This window comes from Helianthus annuus, chromosome 3 (assembly GCF_002127325.2).
Source record: "Helianthus annuus cultivar XRQ/B chromosome 3, HanXRQr2.0-SUNRISE, whole genome shotgun sequence".
Lineage (NCBI taxonomy): Eukaryota > Viridiplantae > Streptophyta > Magnoliopsida > Asterales > Asteraceae > Helianthus > Helianthus annuus.
The window spans coordinates 13,839,118-13,862,809 of NC_035435.2; the positions used below are offsets into that span (position 1 = coordinate 13,839,118).

Sequence of the window (23,692 nt, forward strand, 5' to 3'; positions counted from 1 at the left end):
ATCTATCTAACACTAACACACTGCATGGGTATTTATACCCATACATAGCAGGTCTTGGTCGAAGGATCGATAGATGGTCCGAAGGATCATCTGTCGATGACAATGTGTCCGAAAGATCAGCATGGACATCGAAGGATCATCCTTCGATGCCTAATGGTCGAACCATGGTCGAACCATATCTTTCGAGCACCTCGAAGGATCAGTTGTATCCTTCGAGGCTATCCTTCGATCCAGACAAACATCATGTTGTCCAAGTCAAACTAGGAGGATAGTTAACTTGGTCAACTTACAGACTGATTTAGGACATCGTTTACATACAGACCGAATACAGACAAAGTACAGACACAAGTGCACCAACAAACCGGATATCCGAAAATTCGGATATTCGAAATTTTCGGATACCAGATTTCACTATCCGAATCCGTATCCGAAAATTCGGATATCCGAATTTTCGGATAGAATTTTCGGATACAGATTCGGATAATGAATTGGATATCCGAAAATCCAACATTTTTTTAATTTTTAATTTTTGTTATTTTTTTCATATTCGGAAACTGATATTTTGAATAGTTTCGGATATACGAATATAAGTTTTCGGATATTTTTCGGATATTTCGGATATTTTTCGGATATTTCGGATATTTTCGGATTCTTCGGATATTTTCGGATATTCGGATATCCGAAAAAAACTGAAAATTAAATTTTCGGATATTTCGGAAATCCGAAATATCCGAAAATTTTGAAACTCACTATCCGAATCCGAAAAATTCGGATATCCGAATTTCGGATTTTTCGGATATTTCGGATTTGGATATCGGATATTTCGGATCGGATTTCCGGATACGGATAGTTTTGAACACCCCTAACCATCTCCACCTTCAATCCATCACCACCACCTCCACCTCCACCATCACCTTCAACCCAGCCAACCCCCACCCTTCAATTAACAATCGCACTCCAACCCCCCACCCTTCAATTAACAATCTGAATACTCCGCTTTCGTTCGACTTTGGGTCACCGACTTTTAATTCTTCCAAGTTTGGATTCTGTTGAGTTTCAGGCCTACACACAACTTGCTGTCAATTACTTCTTCATTATCACTCACATATAAACAACAATTATCACAGTTGTGAATCTCACCGCAGATCAATTTCTTCACTTGATTCCAACTGTTCAACCTCTACTTCAAATCTTCATTTATGTTGTATTGTATTCTATTCATCAGGTTTGATCTGCTCTTCTCACATCTGATTACCAATTAGTATTCATTTAGTGTTTTTTATGTTCGCATTTATTTGACAAAAAACCCATTATTTGATTGTGGGTTTCCCTTATCTTTTGATTTCGGTGAAAATGGTTCAGTTAGGCCTGAAGGTGGGGGTTGGCTGGGTTGAAGGTGACGGTGGAGGTGGAGGTGGAGGTGGAGGTGGTGGTGATGGATTGAAGGTGGAGATGGTGGCCTGGTGGGTTTTAAAGAGAGGGGGAAGAACAGGGGATGGGAGGTTGAAGAAGATGAGTCTTCTTTATTGGTTTTTTATTTCTTTTTTTAATTGTTCAAGAGTAATATTGTCATTTCACATATATTTAACTGAGAAATTTAACAGTGGTTAGGTCAGGGGACCAACCAAGTTCATTTCTAACAACTTTTGGGACCACGTGTGCAATTAGTAAACCACTAGGACCAAGTTTGAAATTTTTGCAAACCACAGGGACCAACCAAGCATTTAACTCTAATATAAATACCACTTATTAAGTTGTTATTTTACATTTGCTACATTTTTTAGGTTATGTGTTGGCTAAGTTCAAAAAACAAAACGAACACTTAACACTTTTGTATCACATATTTGACATTTGATTTTGATTTGGTTTTATCTTTCCTTCAACAAAGTCGTAAATCGTTCAACTTAAAAAAAGCCGATAATCATTTTCATGGGTTATGCATTGATTATGGTTAGATTTCAAAAAATAGAAACCCATAGGATTTTCATTATGCATTTATAAGTACGTTTGACGTACTTTTGTGTATATTTTCATTGTGCATTTTTAGATAATGAACTTGTACACAAACACAATGGTGGTTGTCGACGTCGACTTTGAACTCCCTGCTGCAACTGTCTTACCACGTTCTTGATCAGATCAAAGCCCTAAATCATATAGCTAGATATGCATAAAGTTTTCAACTAAAATTTTTTAATTTAGTTTTTTTATTGTAGGCCATCGCGAGCGTCTTCGTTGAAAATCTTGCAAATCTAGTGGAGGTGGTTCGAGTATTGGCGAACCACCGCAACATTGTAAGTTATTCCTTAACTTAATTACAAATTATATGTTTAATGTTTTGTATAATAAATGTCAAAGGTCACTGTAAAGTTCACTAAAGATGAGGGGTGCTATGTGAAACTTTAAACTCTAATGCTCACATTTAGGGGTGTTCAAATCCGGATATCCGAAAATTCGGATATTCGAAATTTTCGGATACCAGATTTCACTAACCGAATCCGTATCCGAAATTTCGAATTCGAAATTTCGGATACGGATTCGGATAATGAATCAGATATCCGAAAATCCAACTTTTTTTTATTTTTATTTTTTTATTATTTTATTCATACTCGGAAACGGATATCTTGAATAGTTTCGGATATCCGAATATAAGTTTTCTCATATTTTTCGGATATTTCGGATATTTTTTGGATACTTCGGATATTTTCGGATACTTCGGATATTTTCTGTAAACGAATTGGAGACGACATGAGAAGAAATAGGCAAATGTTGATTATCAATTAATTAAGAAAATCCATAGAGTGGAAAATAAAGATTAAACAACCAATTAATGAATATTCTCAAAGAAATTTAAGTCTACAGTGGTATGTATGAATGATTACTTGGATACGGCCTAGTGAATGTTGTGGTTATGCTTACTTGAAATTCAAGTCTCCGCTAATGGAGATTCATAAAATATGAATGTGTGCTTTTACTTGAACGGCCGGCCTTGTGAATGTTCGGTTGCAGAACCGGTGGATGATGATTACGAAATGGCCTTGGTGAACAATTAGAGAAGGTGGGACTTGAATTATATAATATTGAGTTGGTGACAGTGACGGTGGAGGTGGAGGTGGTGGTGATGGATTGAAGGTGGCCTGGTGGGTTTTAAAGAGAGAGGAAAGAACGAGGTTGAAGAAGAAGACGAGTCTTACATATATATATATATATATATATATATATATATAGGGAGAAGATCATGCGAGAACCACCTCTTATTGTGAGAACCGCGAGAACCAATGTGAACACACCAAAAATGCCTAAAAATAGCTAAAAATCACATAAAAAATTTTTTTTTGATTTTTTTAATATTTTTTAGGTTAAAATCGCTACTTTTCGAAGCAAAAAAAAAAAAATTTTTTTTTTTTTTGCTTCGAAAAGTAGCGATTTTAACCTAAAAAATATTAAAAAAATCAAAAAAAAATTTTTAGATTTTTTTTAGATTTTTTTAGATTTTTTTTAGATTTTTTTAGGTTTTTTGGGGGTTTAGTTTTTAGCATTTTAGCTTGGGTGGGGGGGGGGGGGGGTTAGGTTTTTTTTGGGTGGGGGGGGGGGGTGGGGGGTTTAGGTTTTTTTTTGGGGGGGGGGGGTTGGGGGTTAGGTTTTTTTAGGTTTTTTTTAGGTTTTTTAGCTATTTTAGGTTGTGTTCACATTGGTTCTCAAGGTTCTCACAATAAGGGTGGTTCTCGCATGAGCTCCTCCCTATATATATATATATATATATATATATATATATATATATATATATATATATATATATATATATATATATATATATATATATATATATATATATAGGGTAGGGATATGATAAAAAGTGTCTAAAATGTAAGAAGGGTAAGAAGTGTTTTAAACCATTGGATATTTGATCTAATGGTTGAGATCAATAGGGTATAAAAATGTAAATTGTGTTTTAATTAGAGGGACCTTATGTAAAATTGAAGGGCAAGAGTGTCTTTTTCAATGTTTGAAATATGGTAACCATATCATACACGACCAAAACCTCCTACATTCACTCCTTTTTCCTTAAATATAGGAATTAATGATTCACCTTAATTGTAGGAGGTCTTTGGTTACATATTCGTCATACATTATCATAAAGAGAACTGTAATCAGATTCATGGCGTGGTGTTTTAAAACAATTGGATAAAATTGACTATGATTCAAGTCATAGTGTTTTATCTGGAGACATTGTTCATGGCGTGGTGTTTTAAACATCTATGATTCAAGTCATGGTGTTTTATCTGGAGACATTGTTCATGGTGTGGTGTTTTAAACATCTATGATTCAAGTCATGGTGTTTTATCTGGAGACATTGTTCATGGCGTGGTGTTTTATCAAAACAAAACATTCCCAGATTTTAAAACACCATGACTATGATTCAAGTCATGATGTTTTATCTGGAGACATTGTTCATGGCGTGGTGTTTTAAACATCTATGATTCAAGTCATAGATAAAACACCACGCCATGAACAATGTCTCCAGATAAAACACCATGACTTGAATCATAGTCAATGTTTCCAGTTTTTTAGAACACCACGCCATGAACAATGTATGATTCAAGTCATAGATAAAACACCACGCCATGAACAATGTCTCCAGATAAAACACCATGACTTGAATCATAGTCAATGTCTACAGTTTTTTTAAAACACCACGCCATGAACAATGTATGATTAAAAGATGTTGCGATTAAAAGATGATGAAGAATATAAAATAATCAGATGTATAATGTTTCCTAAAATTTCTCCTAATTCAAAATTCAATTCAAACCTTAAAAAACTCATCGGCAGTTTTTTTTTTTTTTTTTTTTTTTTTTTGCAGTTATTGTTGGAAATCAATTAAATGATAAAAATGTCAAATTACTAATATACCCTTTTGAATTAATTAGGATAAAGGACACTTGTCACTCCCAAATTATTTCTCACACTTCTCACAAAAGTCCCACTTTTTACAGGATCCTCTACCTATATATATATATATATATATATATATATATATATATATATATATATATATATATATATATATATATATATATACACACACCCAGTTTCAAGCTTGCACGAAACTATCTTACCCTATATAGTCTTGCATATATATATATTTACATTACATTCAAGGAGCAATAATGAAAAAAACCAACTAAAAGAATGAGAAATTTGTTTTCATACATTCAACGGATTTTTTAAGCACCGAATATAAATATACACTAATTTGACAAAACTCTAATTTTACCCTTAAATTATGGTCACGTAACTACCTTATTAAGAATCAATAAATGTAAAGTCCTCCGTGTGAACCACGTATAATTGAGATTTTGTAAAGGAAATGATTTCATAATTTATTAAAAAAAATATACATAATAAATAATAACTAAAGCAATAACAAATTATTGAGTAACCCTTCAGTTTTGGAACTTTTGAGGGTGAAACAAAGAGCATTATGTGACAATACATTAACTAACAATATTATTAATTTTTCTATAATAATAAATATAATCTTTTTTGACACGTGTCGATCTTTGGTGCCGTATATATATATATATATATATATATATATATATATATATATATATATATATATATATATATATATATATATATATATATATATATTAGGAGTTGGGTGGAAAGTCTATTTTTCCTAGAAAGTCTAGGAAGGAATAAGAATTGGACATGTGTCATTGAGGGATTTTAAGTAGAAGGGCTATCATGTAATTTCTTATTTTAATTTTATTTTTGGAATGTATCTTCGTTAACTAAAATTCCATGATTTTCGGAATTTTTATTGTTTTCAAATTCAAATCTGAAAGTCAATGTGTTTATCTGAAAACTATCAGCATGTTGTTAGTGATGTGTTTACCGGTCAGAGAGGTTGAAGTCAGTGTGTTTTAACACTCTGAAGTCAATATATAATCAGATTGTGTTTTAACAGTTCTTTTGCATTTTAACAATCTGAATGTGTTTTATGTTATTGTCTATGTCAGATTACATCGCATATTCCATTGTTCAGAAGATTATTGGAATTTACAAGCATGTTCTTGGTGCTGTGTTTTAACAGTTTACAGGGCTAAAGTCAATTTTTTTTATAGATCCCACAATATAAAGATGGTAAAACACAGGGTATGAATCTGATTGCTGTTAAAACACAACTGTATGAATCTGAATGCTAAAACACAATTGTATGAATCTGATTGCTGTTAAAACACAACTGTATGAATCTGAATGCTAAAACACAACTGTATGAATCTGCTTGCTGTTAAAACACAACTCTATGAATCTGTTCGCTGTTAAAACACAACTGTATGAATCTGAATGCTAAAACACAATTGTATGAATCTGCTTGCTAAAACACAACTGTATGAATCTGCTTGCTGTTAAAACACATCTGTATGAATCTGCTTGCTGTTAAAACACAACTGTATGAATCTGTTTGCTGTTAAAACACATCTGTATGAATCTGAATTCTAAAACACAACTGTATGAATCTGCTTGCTGTTAAAACACATCTGTATGAATCTGGATGCTAAACCACAACTATGTGAATCTGTTTGCTGCTAAAACTCTACTGTATTAATTTGCTTGCTGTTAAACACATCATCAAGAAAACGGAGATGATAAGAACAGTATTTGAATGGTGATGATGAACTCGGAGATGGTGGAGATGGAGAAGTGTTTTAATTTGATCCGGTGCTCTCAATCATTTCTAAAGTTATCTTCTTCCATGATTTTAGTTATTTTTTGTAGGGATTGGGGTTTCCAAGATGGGTTTGGAGAGAGAGAGGGAAAATCTCTTGAAATTAGGAACTGGGCGGTTATCTAATTGATTTAAAACACGACCATTGACAAAAATCCCCCTACTCATTTAAAATAATCAATTAATTAAACTCAAATATTACAAGATTGCCATTGATTTAATCTCAACCCTTAAACACACCAATCGGATGGACCAGATCGCTTCCCAGACTTTCTAGGAAAAACACACTTTCCGTGCGAACCCTACTCATATATAGTAGGAGTTGGGTAGAAAGTCTATTTTTCCTAGAAAGTCTAGGAAGGAATAAGAATTGGACATGTGTCATTGAAGGATTTTAAGTAGAAGGGCTATCATGTAATTTCTTATTTTAATTTTATTTTTGGAATGTATCTTCATTAACTAAAATTCCATGATTTTCGGAATTTTTATTGTTTTCAAATTCAAATCTGGAAGTCAATGTGTTTATCTGAAAACTATCAGCATGTTCTTAGTGATGTGTTTTACCAGTCAGAGAGGTTGAACTCAGTGTGTTTTAACACTCTGAAGTCAATATATAATCAGATTGTGTTTTAACAGTTCTTTTGCATTTTAACAATCTGAATGTGTTTTATGTTATTGTCTATGTCACATTACATCGCATATTCCATTGTTCAGAAGATTATTGGAATTTACCAGCATGTTCTAGGTGCTGTGTTTTAACAGTTTACAGGGCTAAAGTCAATTTTTTTTATAGATCCCACAATATAAAGATGGTAAAACACAGGGTATGAATCTGATTGCTGTTAAAACACAACTGCATGAATCTGAATGCTAAAACACAATTGTATGAATCTGATTGCTGTTAAAACACAACTGTATGAATCTGAATGCTAAAACACAACTGTATGAATCTGCTTGCTGTTAAAACACAACTCTATGAATCTGTTTGCTGTTAAAACACAACTGTATGAATCTGAATGCTAAAACACAACTGTATGAATCTGCTTGCTAAAACACAACTGTATGAATCTGCTTGCTGTTAAAACACATCTGTATGAATCTGCTTGCAGTTAAAACACAGCTGTACGAATCTGTTTGCTGTTAAAACACATTTGTATGAATCTGAATGCTAAAACACAACTGTATGAATCTGCTTGCTGTTAAAACACATCTATATGAATCTGGATGCTAAACCACAATTGTATGAATCTGTTTGCTGCTAAAACACAACTGTATTAATTTGCTTGCTGTTAAAACACATCGTCAAGAAAACGGAGATGATAAGAACAGTATTTGAATAGTGATGATGAACTCGGAGATGGTGGAGATGGAGAAGTGTTTTAATTTGATCCGGTGCTCTCAATCGTTTCTAAAGTTATCTTCTTCCATGATTGTAGTTATTTTTGGTAGGGATTGGTGTTTCCAAGATGGGTTTGGAGAGAGAGAGGGGGAAAATCGCTTGAAATTAGGAACTGGGCGGTTATCTAATTGATTTAAAACACGGCCATTGACAAAATTGCCCCTACTCATTTAAAAGAATCAATTAATTAAACTCAAATATTACAAGATTGCCATTGATTTAATCTCAACCCTTAAACACACCAATCGGATGGACCAGATCGCTTCCTAGACTTTCTAGGAAAAACACACTTTCCGTGTGAACCCTACTCTATATATATATATATATATATATCATGAAAATTAGTTTGAACCGATTACTAATTACAATTCATTGTGTAAAAGAGACCTTCATCCTTCATGGCCATCAATTCTGACGATTACTTAAATCTTTAAGATTGGATCAAAATAGAAATGGAATCCTTATTTAAATATATTTTAATCTTTTTTGTGACAATTGAATCTAGCTGTTGTCCCATTTATGTTTTCATCGCACATGGTTTACGATTTTAGAGGTAACACCTTACAACCATATTCAATTCGTCTCATTTTAAGTAATAGAAAAACGTAACTGGTTCCATTATTACCCATTTTGTATTTTGTCCAAACTTCTTTTCTATTTCTTTGGTTACTACTTATGTTGACACGCTTTTTCCACTACTGAGTTATGTGTTGAAATGGCAATGTTGAGGAGTAGAATACTAGAATGTTCACGTTGATTCACGCTACTACAATATACTTAAATACCTAATTATCATGATGTTTTGTGTAGAACAAAGTAATAAACTATTATATGACCCGTTTTCACTTGTCTATGTTTTTTTGTCCCACTAAAAGAGATATCTTAGAGAAGTCTTAATTATATTTATATGTTTAAATGACTAGTGGGAGTGCCCGAGCATTGCCGCGGATACACATATGTTTGATAGACGCACGTTGCGTGACGTGTTTCATACACAAAGTTAACCTCAAACCATTAATTGGCTCCTAGGTGTCATACACAAAGTTTACCTCAAACCATCAATTGGCTCCTTGGTGTAATAGCTAGTACATAACCCTTCCTTCACACTTGGATGTTGCAAATAATGTTAAGAAAATCAAATCTAAAAGCGAAAATGGAGAGAAAGACGTAAAGCAATACCAACGTTTCTAAAAAAATATAACCAAAAGCGCGAAATGTATAGTTTCCACTTTCCATAGAAGTGACATTTTATTGAAAGATATATAAAAACATAGCCTAACCACATTTAGCACCTATAACCATAATTAAATATAGAATCACATTTTAACAAACAATTGGAACCAAGGTGTTGGCTCTGCAGGGCTGAAAACAGATCACTAAGCCTCCCTTCATAATGCACCCCCAAGACATCCTCCCTAGAATTCCATAGTCTACATCCCTCGTTGTGGAGGCATCCTTTTGAATAAATGGCTTGATATGGAGTTAAGAAATAATCAATTGTTCGTTGCATCACAACAGAAATCTAGTAACTCGTGAGAGATCGACTATTGATCATGATGTGCCTTGAAAATGTGAAAGTGTAGCAACCAAATCCCAATACAGTCAAACCATCCTAGAGGAAGCCACGAGCGACCCATTTGCTTTGGGCATGCCCAAACACAAAACACCTTGGTATTATGAACCATAATGTGAGTCTAGACTCGTGAGACGTGTGATAACCAATGGCTAGTGTAACTTATTCTCTAGCATTGAGGAATATAGACCGCCTCTCGTGATGGGAGATGAGCATTTGCCAATGGCCATGCCAGCAACCGTCTAAATCCCGCGTTGGAAACAAGACTTGGAATCCCAAAACACTTGAGTTTTGGAAGATTAATTTTGAATGTGGTGTTTTTTGTTGACTTTGTTTTTTTGAACGTGCAAAGTCTAGAATTTTTTTTAAATGACTTTAGATTGCTTTTGAGTTGAGCATGTTATTATTATGTTACTAATTTTGGAACACCATCTATTACAAAACTATGGCATCTTAAAAAAGCCATTTCTCTTCCTACATAAGCATCAAATATTAACATAAGCCTAAACTTTTCATTTCATATTTTTACCATAAACCAATATTTGTTGCTCGTAACAGATTTTAGATAACTACGAAAACAATGGTTAGTGGGATTTTAGATAACTACGTAAAAGAAAAGAAGTTAACTAATTAACGTAACACTTTAATATACATAAAAATAGATAAGAAACAAATATAGAAATTAATTAACGTAACCATTTAATGTAAACAAAAATAGATAAGAAACAAATATAGAAATTAATTAACGTAACACTTTAATATACATAAAAATAGATAAGAAACAAATATAGAAGTTAATTTAAATTGTGAATGTATAACTAAAAAAATCATTTTACCCGACTTGAAGTTATCGTATATACTTTTTTTTTTGGCAAACATCATTTTACCCGATTTGAAGTTTTAAATTAATCAAAATTTTATTCATTGGTATGTATTAGCAAATCTACTAAATAGAGCTAAGATGGGAGAAATCGTGTTTAATAATCAGTGTTATAATGGTTTGGATCGATGTCATAGTGGGTTAAGAAAGTACTGGTGTCTATTGTTAATCTGCTGTAATTTTTATAGCCTTTGGCTGGTGTGAATATATTTCCCTTTATGCATATGATTATAATTAAACCCATTTTCTATTTTTATTTTTTACCTCTTTCAAAGTGTTTTGCTTTTTAAACTTCATTCTATATTTTTATAGTTTACCTCTTTGAAAGTGTTTTGCTTTTAAACTTCGTTCTATATTTAACATATCTTTTATATTTAACTTATTTATTAGGTCAATTTAAACTTATTTTTATACACAATCTATTTTTTTCTCTTTAACTTATCCGTTTATTAACAGTTAGTCCAATTTAAAATATTATATATTGTGTAGGGTTCAAATGAGAATAATTTTTCTATAAAAAGAAAATAAATAAGTTCCAACTAATAAGAATGCTTTATTTTACTTTATTTAATATTTGCATTTAATTTTAATATAAGGGTATATTTGTAAACTTACATAGATCATTAATATGTAGTTTTTCTCTTTAATAGCTAACTACATTAAGTTTGTAACTTATTTTTCAAAATATATATTTTTCAAAAAATAAAAAAAGAATAGAGTGTAAGACGAATTACTAGGTGTGTAGGATAAATTACGAGTTGTTTAGAATAAATTTAAATATGTGCAAAGAATGATAATCTTTATGAGTAATTAATTACTTAAAGATACTAATATATATATATATATATATATACATATATATATATATATATATGTGTGTGTGTGTGTATATACTAGTGGGAAGGCCCGCGCGTTGCAGCGGGTGTCCCGACTAATATCAGATTCAATTATGTCTATTACAAACCACAACTGATATTCAATACATGAATTTATGTAAGTTTTGTACATTTTCTATTGTGTACCTCAACGTTGGCATCAAAGGAAGATAAAAGAATTTGAACAAGCTTGCAATACAACGATGTGATTATGCATAAAACGCACTCTCACAAACTGTTATTGTGCTTGATTTACAACTTTACTATACACCATGTACAAGTCTCTTTATGCCTGATGCTTGCCTACAGGTGTTTTGTTTCATTTACCCGGTTTTCCAAGGTCCCTTGCAAGATCTTAATATTGAGTTTGATTTGAGGTTTAGCATGAAACTCTCTTGGCAGTTGAGGATGGAGGATTCAGTGGCGATTGTGGAGTGTACCAATGGAATGCCCACCGGATGTTTGGTGAAAGTCCAGGAGGAATTATGGAATAGAATTCATAAATTTTGGATGAAAATTGAATGTTGATATGTGAATATGGGTTGGATTGAGGAGTGAGTAACTGGAAACATGAAGTTAAAAACAGATCACTTTTTTCGAGCCGACCTCGACCCCTTTGAACACAGTGTTTCTCTTCTTTTCTTTTTGTGTTAATTTAGTCTTTGATCTGCTTCTGGTCAAGCTGTAACAGTGCAAATTCAAAAAAAAAAAAACATTGGGTTTCAATTATTTTTTTAACACCAACTGTTTGATAAACATGATCAATATGAAGTGAAAATGGATATACTGCTGTTACAAATATTCTTTAAAAAAAAGACTTTAAACCAACCCGCCCTGATCTACCCGAAACCTATCCTGACCCGGGCCTTTTATGACCTGAACCCGTTCCAACCTAAACCCCTTATGACCCAAACCAAAATAACCCTTTTTTTAACCGACCCATTTTGACCCAAACTCGTTTTGACCCGACCCACCCGTTTTTACAGGTGTACCCACAAGTCAATGATTTAAAGAACATTCAGGAACTTGGAATGAACCCACAAGACATTGCAAGGCTAGTAAGTTCTTTTTTGTGGACTGCAAATTGGCATTACAGCACTCTTTTTGATGGAACTGGTACATGCCGTTTATTCTCTTTTTCCTCAAATCATAGAGCTTCCGCATAAACTGCCCCGAGTCATCCTTTTGATGTTAAAGACCAACGACTGTCCTCAAAACGTGAAACAGAGACATAATAGCGCTGAATTTAATACCTCAAGTCCTTAACAACACTCTGTCTTGTTCTTGTTTAAATCATGGTATATGATATATCTACAAAAAAGACACCAAGGATAAAAACAGGATATAATTTAGGGGCAGTGGAAGCTCCACCAGAGGATGCTGACTCAGCAGCAACCATTTGAGAGCAGCAACCACTTAGCATGACCATTTTAATATAAATTAGCATATAATCATTTATCATTTATAATATAGTATATAACAGAGCCAATTATCAGATCATTAATAATAAACAAGTTATGAAGCAAGAAATTATCAACTTAAGGTTAACAGTAAGAAACTACATAAAAAGAGAAGAGTACAAGTATGTTAATACAATCCATCAATGAAATAAAGAAAAAAATCAAACCACTAACGAATAACTAAGAACTATTTTTTAACTCTATAACGAATAATAACGGGTGGGTACGTTCAGTACATGGTTCAATTCTTCGGTCCACCTTAGTTAGCTAAATTACACTTGTTGATACCCATGAGTTAAAGCAATACCAGATTGAAACTTACTTAGGTCCAGTGACATTCACAAGCATCTCAGATGTGTGAGGTTCCATATCTCAGGTACCAATACCCCTTCCAATGATAGCCTGTTGAGATCCCTTCAAACAAAACACCCATATTCCATTCATTTGACCTGTGAATTTGTCCCTTGACCATTATTTTGGGTTTATTAGCTTCTAAACACTGAAACACTTTTTTTATAGTTTGAAAGCTCTTTATCGTAGGTTGATTATAATTACAGAAGTAATATCGTTTCAATTACAATCCAACTTCTGAGATGAGATTAAACACCCCAAAGCATGTTGAAGTTCTTTATATATGTTATCAAACTTAAAAGGTATTTTATTCCTCAAGGAATAGAAGGAAAAAGCCCATAGCTTAACCTGGTATGCATACGCGATTGGGAATGTAAAAAGATGATGTTATTAGTTCTCCAATTCGTTGTTCCTGTAAACAAGTGACAATGATTCATGTTTAGATATATCATAAAAAATCACACTAAAGTACTCGTTTTAGTTTTAAATAGATTCAAGATTCAAGTAAACAGTTGACCAGATGTCGAAGGTAAACACTCTGACCTGATCAAATGCTGCGAAAGGAAAACTGGCACAGGGTTTTAGAAGTCCCTAGGAACGGCTCCCAACCATATTTTCCACACCAGTTCTTCCAGTTTCGGAATTCATAACCCCTTACCTAAACATAAAATTAAAATATATATATATATATTAATATATATATATAGGGAGGGGCTCATGCGAGAACTCCATTTATTGCGAGAACCAATGTGAACACAACCTAAAATAGCTAAAAAACCTAAAAAATCCTAACCCCCCCCCCCCACCCAAGCTAAATGCTAAAAACTAAAACCCCCAAAAACCCTAAAAAAAACTAACCCCCCCCCCCCCCCAAAGCTAAAATGCTAAAAACTAAACCCCCAAAAAATCTAAATAAAATCTAAAGAAATCAAAAAAAAAAAAATCTAAAATTTTTTTTTAATATTTTTTATTCTCAAATCGATACTTTTAGTGGGCAAAAAAAAATTTTTTCAATTTTTTTTTCTGGCTTCGAAAAGTAGCGATTTTTATATAAAAAATATTAAAAAAAAAATTTCGTGTGATTTTTAACTATTTTTAAGCATTTTTGGTTGTTTTCACATTGGTTCTCGTAATAAACACTACGCCAAAATAAGGATACAGCCACACAAAAAAAGTGTGACTATTTGTCTTTCGCCACACATATTTTTTTCATGTTAGATGTGACCAAAGCTCGAGTCATCGTAGGTATCATACAGCCACACATACTTTTTAGTGGCCTTAGAACTTAAAAATGTGGCTAAAGGGTACCAACATTTTTGGTTAAACTCTAGCATTTCCTTCATTAAGTGTGGCTAAAAGGTTGCAACAGCCACACGAATTTAATTTAAGTGTGACTGTTTCTATTATATAGTCACATATATTTCCTAAAAAGTATGTTCTAGCCACATCAATTTAAAAAAAGTGTGACAAAAAGGTTGTTGTAATCAAACACTTTATCTATTAAGTATGGCTAAAAGGTAGCAACGGCCACATGAATTTACTGTAAGTGTGGCCGATTCTATTACATAGTCACATGAATTTATTATAAGCGTAGCTAAAAACTTTTACTAGACACAGAAAACATTTTTGGAATTTTAAGTGTGGCTATTGTCTAACTTTTGGTCACATGTATTTGTTTTTCCTATGACATTTGTTATCAGATCGTCACACAATAGAAACAAAGTAATGATGGTGTAGCTATTGTCTAACATTTGGTCACACGTATTTGTTTTTCCCATGACATTTGCTATGATTTCGTCACACAAACAAAAAACAAAGTGATGAAAGTGTGGCTAATTGTTATGTATAGCCACAATAAATTTTGTAATTATAAGTGTGGCTATTTTCTAATCTTTGGTCACATATAACTTTCTTTCCCCATGACGTTTCATATCATTCTGTCACACAACAAAAAAACTAAGTAACTATGGTGTGGCTATTGTCTAACATTTGGTTACACATATTTGTTTTTCCCATGACATTTGCTATGATTCCGTCACACAAACAAAAAACAAAGTGAAGAAAGTGTGGCTAATGGTTATGTATAGCCACAATAAATTTTGTAACTATAAGTGTGGCTATTTTCTAATATTTGGTTACATATAACTTTCTTTTCTCATGACGTTTGATATCATTCTGTCACACAACAAAAAACAAAGTAACTATAGTGTGGCTAGTGGTTATTTATAGCCACACGAAATTTTGTAATTTTAAGTGTGGCTATTTTGTAAACTTTTGGTCACAAATATTTTTTATCATTACATGTGACCATTTTCGAGTAAATACACATTTTATTTTCAATTTTTAGTAAAATAAAAACTACAATAAACATGAGAAAACTAAAAACCAAATGCTATTAACAATAATAACAGAAGTTTTCAATTTAAACTAGTTTTATACATAGTGCCACGTTGCAAGTGTTTTGCTGGGTTGCACTGCAGAAGTCTGTTCATCCCAGCTAGTAATTGAGGTAGTGCAAAGAAAGCGTCGTTGCAAGTGTTTTGCTGGGTTGCACTACAGAAGTTGATCTAGGATGATTGTGTTCATTAGGTGATGAAATCATTGGCGGTGGTGACGAACAGTCAAACCCTTTTGTCATAACCACAGATTTCTTCGGTTTAGTTGTAAATTCTGGTTCTATGACATCATCTGACACAGATCTTTGTGCTTTCAGGTTGGGCTTAGTTGATTTAGCGTTCTTCATATCTGTGAACCAGTTCCATGGCTCCTCAAAATCAATAGGTGTAACATCAATCGGCTTCATAGAACTTCCATTATTCTCATCCTGTTGCATTATTTCACAACATGAACTTAGTTAATTTGTTAGTGATGTCGAAACTAGTCAAAAGCAAAGATGTTATGTGGATAGTAGAAAAGTAAATGGCAAGAAGAATACCTTGACGTCTCTGAAAAACGACTTTAGTCCCTCTAATGACTTGTCAAATTGTCAAGCTTTCTGATGGATTTTCTTATCCACTTTGAAATGTAGGTTAGATTTTTTCTTGGCGGAAGCGCTCATCTGCTTGCAATATTGACCATGATAAGGATTCCAACATCTTTGAAGAGCAATAACAGATAAGTTGACAATTGGCTGGATATAGGTACGTATATAGGGAATCCTTACCTAGGAAGATTATGGCTCCATAGTCGAACCTGTGTCGGATGCAACGTCCTACACAAAAAAATGTATACTCAACATATGAGAAGGTCTCATACCTGTACAACATTACTGGCAAAACTCATCGTGAAATAAGAATGAAAATTACCTGGCAAATGGGTTGGGTCGGGTCGGGTCATGGGTCAAAACGGGTTCGGGTCAAAACGGGTCAATTATAAAAAAGGGTTGTTTTGGTTCGGGTCGAAACGGGTCCGGGGGTTTGGGAAACCGTAAGTTGGAATCTGTTGTGGGCAGTAGTTTTCAAGATCTTTAGCACAATTTTCACATGAGCGACATGATCCCACTAAGCATCCAACCCCAACTTTGTCCCCAACTTTAAATTTTATAACTTTGCTGCCTACTTCTTTCACTACACCGACGATCTCATGCCTGCATTAATCATCATTGTAAGATCAAACATTGTAAAATGTCAGTTATCCGGTGGTAAGTAAGATCCATTGTCAAAAGGTTACAGCAAGAAGAAATAACTATTTTTAACATGTTAACGAAGAATTGAATCTTACAGCAATAAATCGTAAGAAATTGTTACATAAACTAAATCATACAACTTTGGTGATCATACGGCCCGTAATCTTGTTACAGTCTGATTAGTGCTCAACATTTGCAAAATCGCAATCAAACTGACCCTCCCTATCTTTGTTCTTTTCCCTCCGAATGTTATTGATTTTAAACTTATATTTGCTTGAATTTGAAGAGTGGAAAACCGGGTTAACGGGCAGAGCAAGGTGCTTTATGGTGTCTGAATCCCATGACCCTATAGTGGCCCATATATAGCTAAAACCACGTATTTAAGTCGATGTGTCTCGGAGCCATATCTGAAACCAAGTATTTAAATCCCATGACTCTATAGTGGCCCACTTACAAACCGCTTCATGTATCGATAAACAAACATCTATTTCATACAAACAATCAACATTTCTGTCACAGACTTACTCCTATAGATTAAACAATCAACATTTCCATCACAAAAACATGTAAAATTCAGATCAATCACAGTTCAAACACAACCGCATATTACATTCACATAATCACATTCTACAAAACAAGCTGAGAATTACTAGATACTCCTAATTACAAAACAATCTCCTCCCCCTGCTGTATCACCCTTGGACTATCACGAACAAACATGTAACCAACGCTAATCAAAATCAACCACAAACTAATGAAACAATATCACCTTTAACCTAAAATTCATACAAATTCATCACCCGAGAGGCCGAAACCGAAGAGTAACAGTCGCATTCTCCTTTAATCTCTCCGCACTCAACAGGTAACTCAAATTTTTCACCGAAACTTAAACTTCTGAAACATGCTTCGAAGACGAATTCGTAATAATATGTAACGCTCATATGAGGATGTGAATCGATTGAGAAATAGTAAAACTTGAATCGATTGAGAAATAGTCGTCTGAGTTCTGCTCCGGAATCGTATTCACAACCTTGAATTGATTGATTTCTGCTCTTGGATTGATTGAAGGGTTAATCAATGAATCTAGATTTAGACTGACAGATGAATCGACGAATCATGAAACATGTAACAAAAAAACTGGCAACCAACACCATTGCCGCCACCAACCGACGACCACCACCATCAACGACGATTACTGGATCTAGGATTTCAGAATTTCGTGATTAAGGGTTTCACCAGATCCATTAACGGCTGCTACTGTGGGATACGATTAAGGTTCCGGCACAACTGTTGTAAGCCTCAACTCGTGTGTATTCCCGTTTTGGTGGGATACTCGGTGGTGTTGGGTTGCGAGTCGAACGTAGTTCCGGCAAACTGATGATGATGAAAGCGTGATGAAGGTGGAGGTGGTGGCGGCTGAGTGGTGGTGGTGGGTTGTTGTGGCTGTTCACATCAGTCACGAAGGATTTAATTAGGGTTTTGAGGAAGGACAAATGAAGAAGGTGAAGATGGATTGATGGTTTTTTTTTTATTAATGATTTTACAAGTAAATAAGTTATTAAGTTATTCTAAAATAAGCTAACCCAAACACCCTTTGAAGGTTTTAAAACCTAACTGAATCTTTTAAAACCTCATAGCCATTGAATAACGGAAACAACTTATTAACCGAAACTGAAAAAATTAAAAAAATTTACAAAAAAGGTTAATTAACTAAAAAACCGGTTATTCATTGAACGTTTTAAAGTGAATAACCGAAGAACATGGTTATTAACCGAATCGCTTAAAGTAAAAACCGGTTAAAGCAAAAATGAGAAAAAAACGGTGGTTCGGATAAACAAACCATTTATGGAAAAAAAATCATTTTGTGCACCTCTACGATATGGTCCATTAAGACATGTATGACCTAATATTAGTTGTCGTGATCCATTAACACATGTATGATCTACTGTTGGCCATCGTGATCCATAAGGCCCAATATGGTCCACTAAAACATGTATGGTCTATTATAGTCCATCGTGATCCATTAAGAACTATATGATCTACTATTGGTCATGGTGATCCATTAAGGCCTAATATGGTCCATTAACACTTGTATGATCTACTATTAACCATTGTGATCCATTAAGGCCCAATATGATCCACTGACACTTGTATGATCTACTATTGACCATTGTGATCCATTAAGGCCCAATATGGTCCACTAACACTTGTATGATCTACTATTGGCCATTGTGATCCATTAAGGCCCAATATGGTCCACTAAGACAAGTATGATCTACTATTATCTGTTGTGATCCATTAAGGCCCAATATGTTCTATTAACACGTGAGTGATCGATCTACTAGTGTCCACTGTGATCCATTAAGGCCAATTGGCCAAATATGTCAACGAAGATATGTATGATGTACTATTGTCAATTATGATCAATTAAGGTCCAATATGATCAACCAAGACATGTATGATCTACTAAGTTTCATTGTGATCCATTAAGGCCCAATGGGGTCCATTAAGACATATATGATCTACTATCGCCCGTTGTAAGCTGTTAAGGCCTAATATGGTCCACTAAGACATATATGAGCTACTATTGTCTGTTATGATCCATTAAGGCCAAGTGTAGTCAATTAAGACATCTATGAGCTACTATTACCTGTTGTGATCCATTAAGGCCCAATATGATCATCTAATACATATATGATATACTATTGTGCATTGTGATCCATTAAGACATGTATGATCCACTATCATTTAGGCCTAATATGGTCCATTAATATATGTGTGATCTATTATTGTCCATTGTGATCCATTAAGGCCTAATATGGTTCATTAACTTATCTATGACCACTATGGGGCATTGTGACCCAGTAAAGCCCAATATGGTCTATTAACACATATATGATTAGGGATGAGTTCAGTACCGGTACCGAGCATACCGGTACCGAAAATTTTGATACCGGAAATCATCAAATATAGGTACAAATACCGGTACCAAAAATGTTTGGTATGGTACTGTACAGTACTCATACCACAACGCTATTTGAAAGTAAAATTCGGTAAACTACTGGTATCATATCAAACTAGTACCGGTACCCAAAACAATTAACTTCGAGAAATTCGGTACCATTATTAATATGCATACATTAATGAAACAAATATGGTTTAAAATATATAATATTTAATAATAGTTTGAATTATTAAATATCTAGTAATTTTTTTAATATTAAAATAATGTAACTTTTTAAACAAGAACATTATTTGAGATGAAAGTTTTGAATCAAAAATTTTGGGGGGAAGTTTAAGTTTTAGAATGAAATATTTTGGGGGGGAGGTTTAAGTTTTAGGATGAAATATTTTGGGGGGGAGTTTAAGTTTGAAATATTTTGGGGGGAAGTTTTAGGATAAAATATTTTAGGTGGAAGTTTAAGTTTTGTAATTAAATATTTTACGATGATTTTTTAAAGATGTAGTAAATTTAAAATTTGGTCACACATTTTTTAATGACATTTGATAATATTTCGTCACACAAAAAAAAATGATGATTGTGTGACGAATGTTAATGTAAAACCACATTAAATTTTGTAATTTTAAGTGTGAATATTGTCCAACATTTGGTTACATAAAATAATATATGTGGCAATATGCATGAGATTTTAGCCACATTATTAAACAAATAATGTGGTCGTAGAACACATATGGCCACACTTTTCTAATGTGGATGTTTTATCTTAACGTGTGGCTAATGGTTTGGAATAGTTTTGTGTTTAGTCCCGCGAAACAAATACAGTAAACGTAGATCAAATTTGGCCACACTTTTTCTTAAAGTGTGGCTAAAGGTTTTGAATACACATGTTATTGGTCATAGGAAAATATATAATGTGATCATAGATAACATTTAGCCACTCTTTGCTTAGTGTAGCAAATATATGTCACAATTTTTTTCTTAAAGTGTGGCTAAAGGTGTCAAATACATGTTTTTTGCCACATGAAACAAAAATATGTGGCTATAGATCACATTTGGCCACACATTTCGATTTGTGGCTAATAAATGTCACATGGTTTTCTAAAAGTGTGGCTAAAGGTTCTGTCACATTAATGATAAAATGTGCGGCTAAATGTGTTTTAAAATGTTATGAATAACCTTTAGCCACACATTTTTACAAATGTGTGGCAGGGCGGTTTTGCCAAAAGTGTGGCCATAGGCCTTTTTTCACGTAGTGAAAAGGTGGTTCTCGCATGATCTTCTCTCTCTCTCTCTCTCTCTCTCTATATATATATATATATATATATATATATATATATATATATATATATATATATATATATATATATATATATATATATATATATATATATATATATATATATCAAACGGGTCAGTTTAAATCGACTTGTAACTCCGTAGTGAAATATAAAGGCCCGTACCAGAATCGACCCAACATGACCGCTCAGATCACATATATAAAAACCTTAATGGTTTTTATCACATATCTCTGGTAGTTTGTTTGTTGAACACCACTATGAGACGTCATTTTCAACCTGAAATGGCTGGAGTTAGAACAACATCACCAATGGCCATCCAAGCCCCAACAATAGCCAATACAAGTAGAAACCTCTACAAAACTAATTCTAACAACCCCATTTTTATATATATATATATTTTTTACTTTTTAACATTACTACTTTTGTTTAAAAAAAAAAATTAACTGGACAGTGAATATCTTTGGGTCACGAGAACTTTAGCTTCTTACGTTCGCCAGTCAACCCTCAAAAAAATTCACCTACCTTCGCATCTAGATTCTCCGTAGCCACGACCGGTTGTGGCCGCTAGGGCGTCGGTTGCCACCACACAACCCTAACACCATCAGAGGAAGAGATAACCATTAAAAGCAACAAAATCATATACATTCCATGGTCTAAGAATATATTTCTTTTAATTACATCCTAACACCCACATATATGTCCTTAAATATTTGAATAATTTATAAAATGCAGGTTTAAACGTATCACCTAATTTTCATTAGGCCATGGTCATAGAACACTTTATGAATAATAGCAAACATAGTTCTAAAACTCTCTTTTAATTTAACTGCAATTATTCATCAACCAACACTTAAAAAGGTAGATGATTTCTTGACAAACAGGTTGATTGGCACATCAACAGTGTCAGAAAGGGTAGAGAGAATACCAGAGCCTTTAACATCAATTGATCAAATTCTTCATATTCCCATCCAAAAGAGCCCTATCTGAATTAGCAAAAACCCAAAAACATAAAGCAATCAACAACCAATAAAATTGTAACTGAAAAACCGACACTGGGAAATCAAAAGATCACAAACTGGAATATCAGTGATGAACTAAAACCGCAAGGTACTCAATCATAATCGACAAGTAACATCACGTAATAATCAACAATTCAACATATACATAAATAGAAATCGAGAGAGGAAACATGGATTACTGGGGTCCCTCCGGTTTCATGGCAAACCCTAGCCGTTGGCCTTTGACGACCACCAATACCACAGCCCCTGGAATCACTGTCGCCGGCAGAGGGTGGAGTGAGAACGTAAGGGGGATTTGAGAGGACAAATTGAAGGTGGGACGATTCATTTGCAGTCTTTATAGGGATATTAGGGTTATGGAGGATTCAGTCGTGATGAAGGTGAAGAGATGAGAGGAAACTGTGATTTGGGTATTAGAGTTATATATATTAATTCCAGGATAAGAAACGATTCAGTTGTCTGAAAAGTTAATGTATGGTTATTCCATAATCAAATCCCTAAAACACCCCTTTGGTGTTTTAAAATTTTAGAAAAGTTGCAACTTTATCCCCTTTAAAATGGCTTCTCTCTATTGTACATAATGCTTCAAAATTTATACGCAAATAAAATTACTATCTTGTCCATCACTTCTCCTTTTTATAGTATTATAGATTTTATATATATATATATATATATATATATATATATATATATATATATATATATATATATATATATATATATATATATATATATATATATATATATATATATATATATATATATATATGGGGTTTCTAAAATGAAAACCACTCCCAGTTAAGAGAACAACGAGACCCACTTTCATTAAACTACTTGTAGAAATAAAGATTACAGCAACCAAGCATCATGAGAACAAAATAGTCCAATTCATAACAAAAACGCAACAAAAACTCATTTTATAACATAAATCTCGAGTATCTAATCTTGCTTTCGTCACAGGATTTAGACTGGTACTGGCATGGACATAGGCAACGGCTCGTCACCCATCACAAGGGGTGGTCTATATTCCTCCACCTCTTTTGGTGGGAGTGCCACAACATCATCCTTTGGCATATGAATAACAACATTATCAGGTAAAGGTGTCTTGGGTCCAAGCTTTACAGTTGGGTCCCAGTCAAGCATGATCTTAACCTTTATACCAAGAACACCCTGTTTGTTTCACACAAATTATACGAACTTCAATCAGTTCTTGATATAAACGCACTGCAGTTTGAAGCACGAAATCATGTTCACAGGTGTTTATATGAGTTTACCTGTCTAAGAAAGAAGCACGTGTCTGACAACAGAGTCAATGTACTCCTTGACTGGTTGACCAGAAGACACCATGTACACATCCTTGAACTTCAGTGATTTTGCACGCTGAGCCCTAAGCTTTCCGCTAACAATAACCTGAGAGAACTGAACAGTGTTAGCATTTATACTGTTGGTGCACTACATCTGTCGACCTCGTCTTGGATCGAGTCTTTGATTGCATTGTATAGATTAGGGACGTT

General features: G+C 33.6%; 2 long non-coding RNA genes across 4 annotated transcripts; both read right to left on the reverse strand.

The window, feature by feature from the left end:
• Positions 1–11,565: 11,565 nt before the first annotated feature.
• Positions 11,566–22,599, reverse strand: LOC110940235. 3 transcript variants are annotated; one of them, XR_002592920.2, is made up of 7 exons: positions 22,085–22,599; positions 21,682–21,751; positions 21,322–21,435; positions 13,818–13,932; positions 13,623–13,686; positions 13,246–13,372; positions 11,566–12,774 (listed from the first exon to the last, which is right to left on the reverse strand). It is a non-coding gene; the product is annotated as an uncharacterized LOC110940235 (long non-coding RNA). The 3 variants fall into 3 exon arrangements; XR_004888269.1 differs by lacking the exon at positions 11,566–12,774 and having other exon boundaries at positions 12,994–13,372; XR_004888270.1 differs by lacking the exon at positions 11,566–12,774 and having other exon boundaries at positions 12,994–13,372; positions 21,322–21,444.
• LOC110940236 lies at positions 15,696–16,637 on the reverse strand. The gene is made up of 4 exons (XR_004888271.1): positions 16,580–16,637; positions 16,438–16,485; positions 16,210–16,332; positions 15,696–16,098 (listed from the first exon to the last, which is right to left on the reverse strand). It is a non-coding gene; the product is annotated as an uncharacterized LOC110940236 (long non-coding RNA).
• Positions 22,600–23,692: the final 1,093 nt, after the last annotated feature.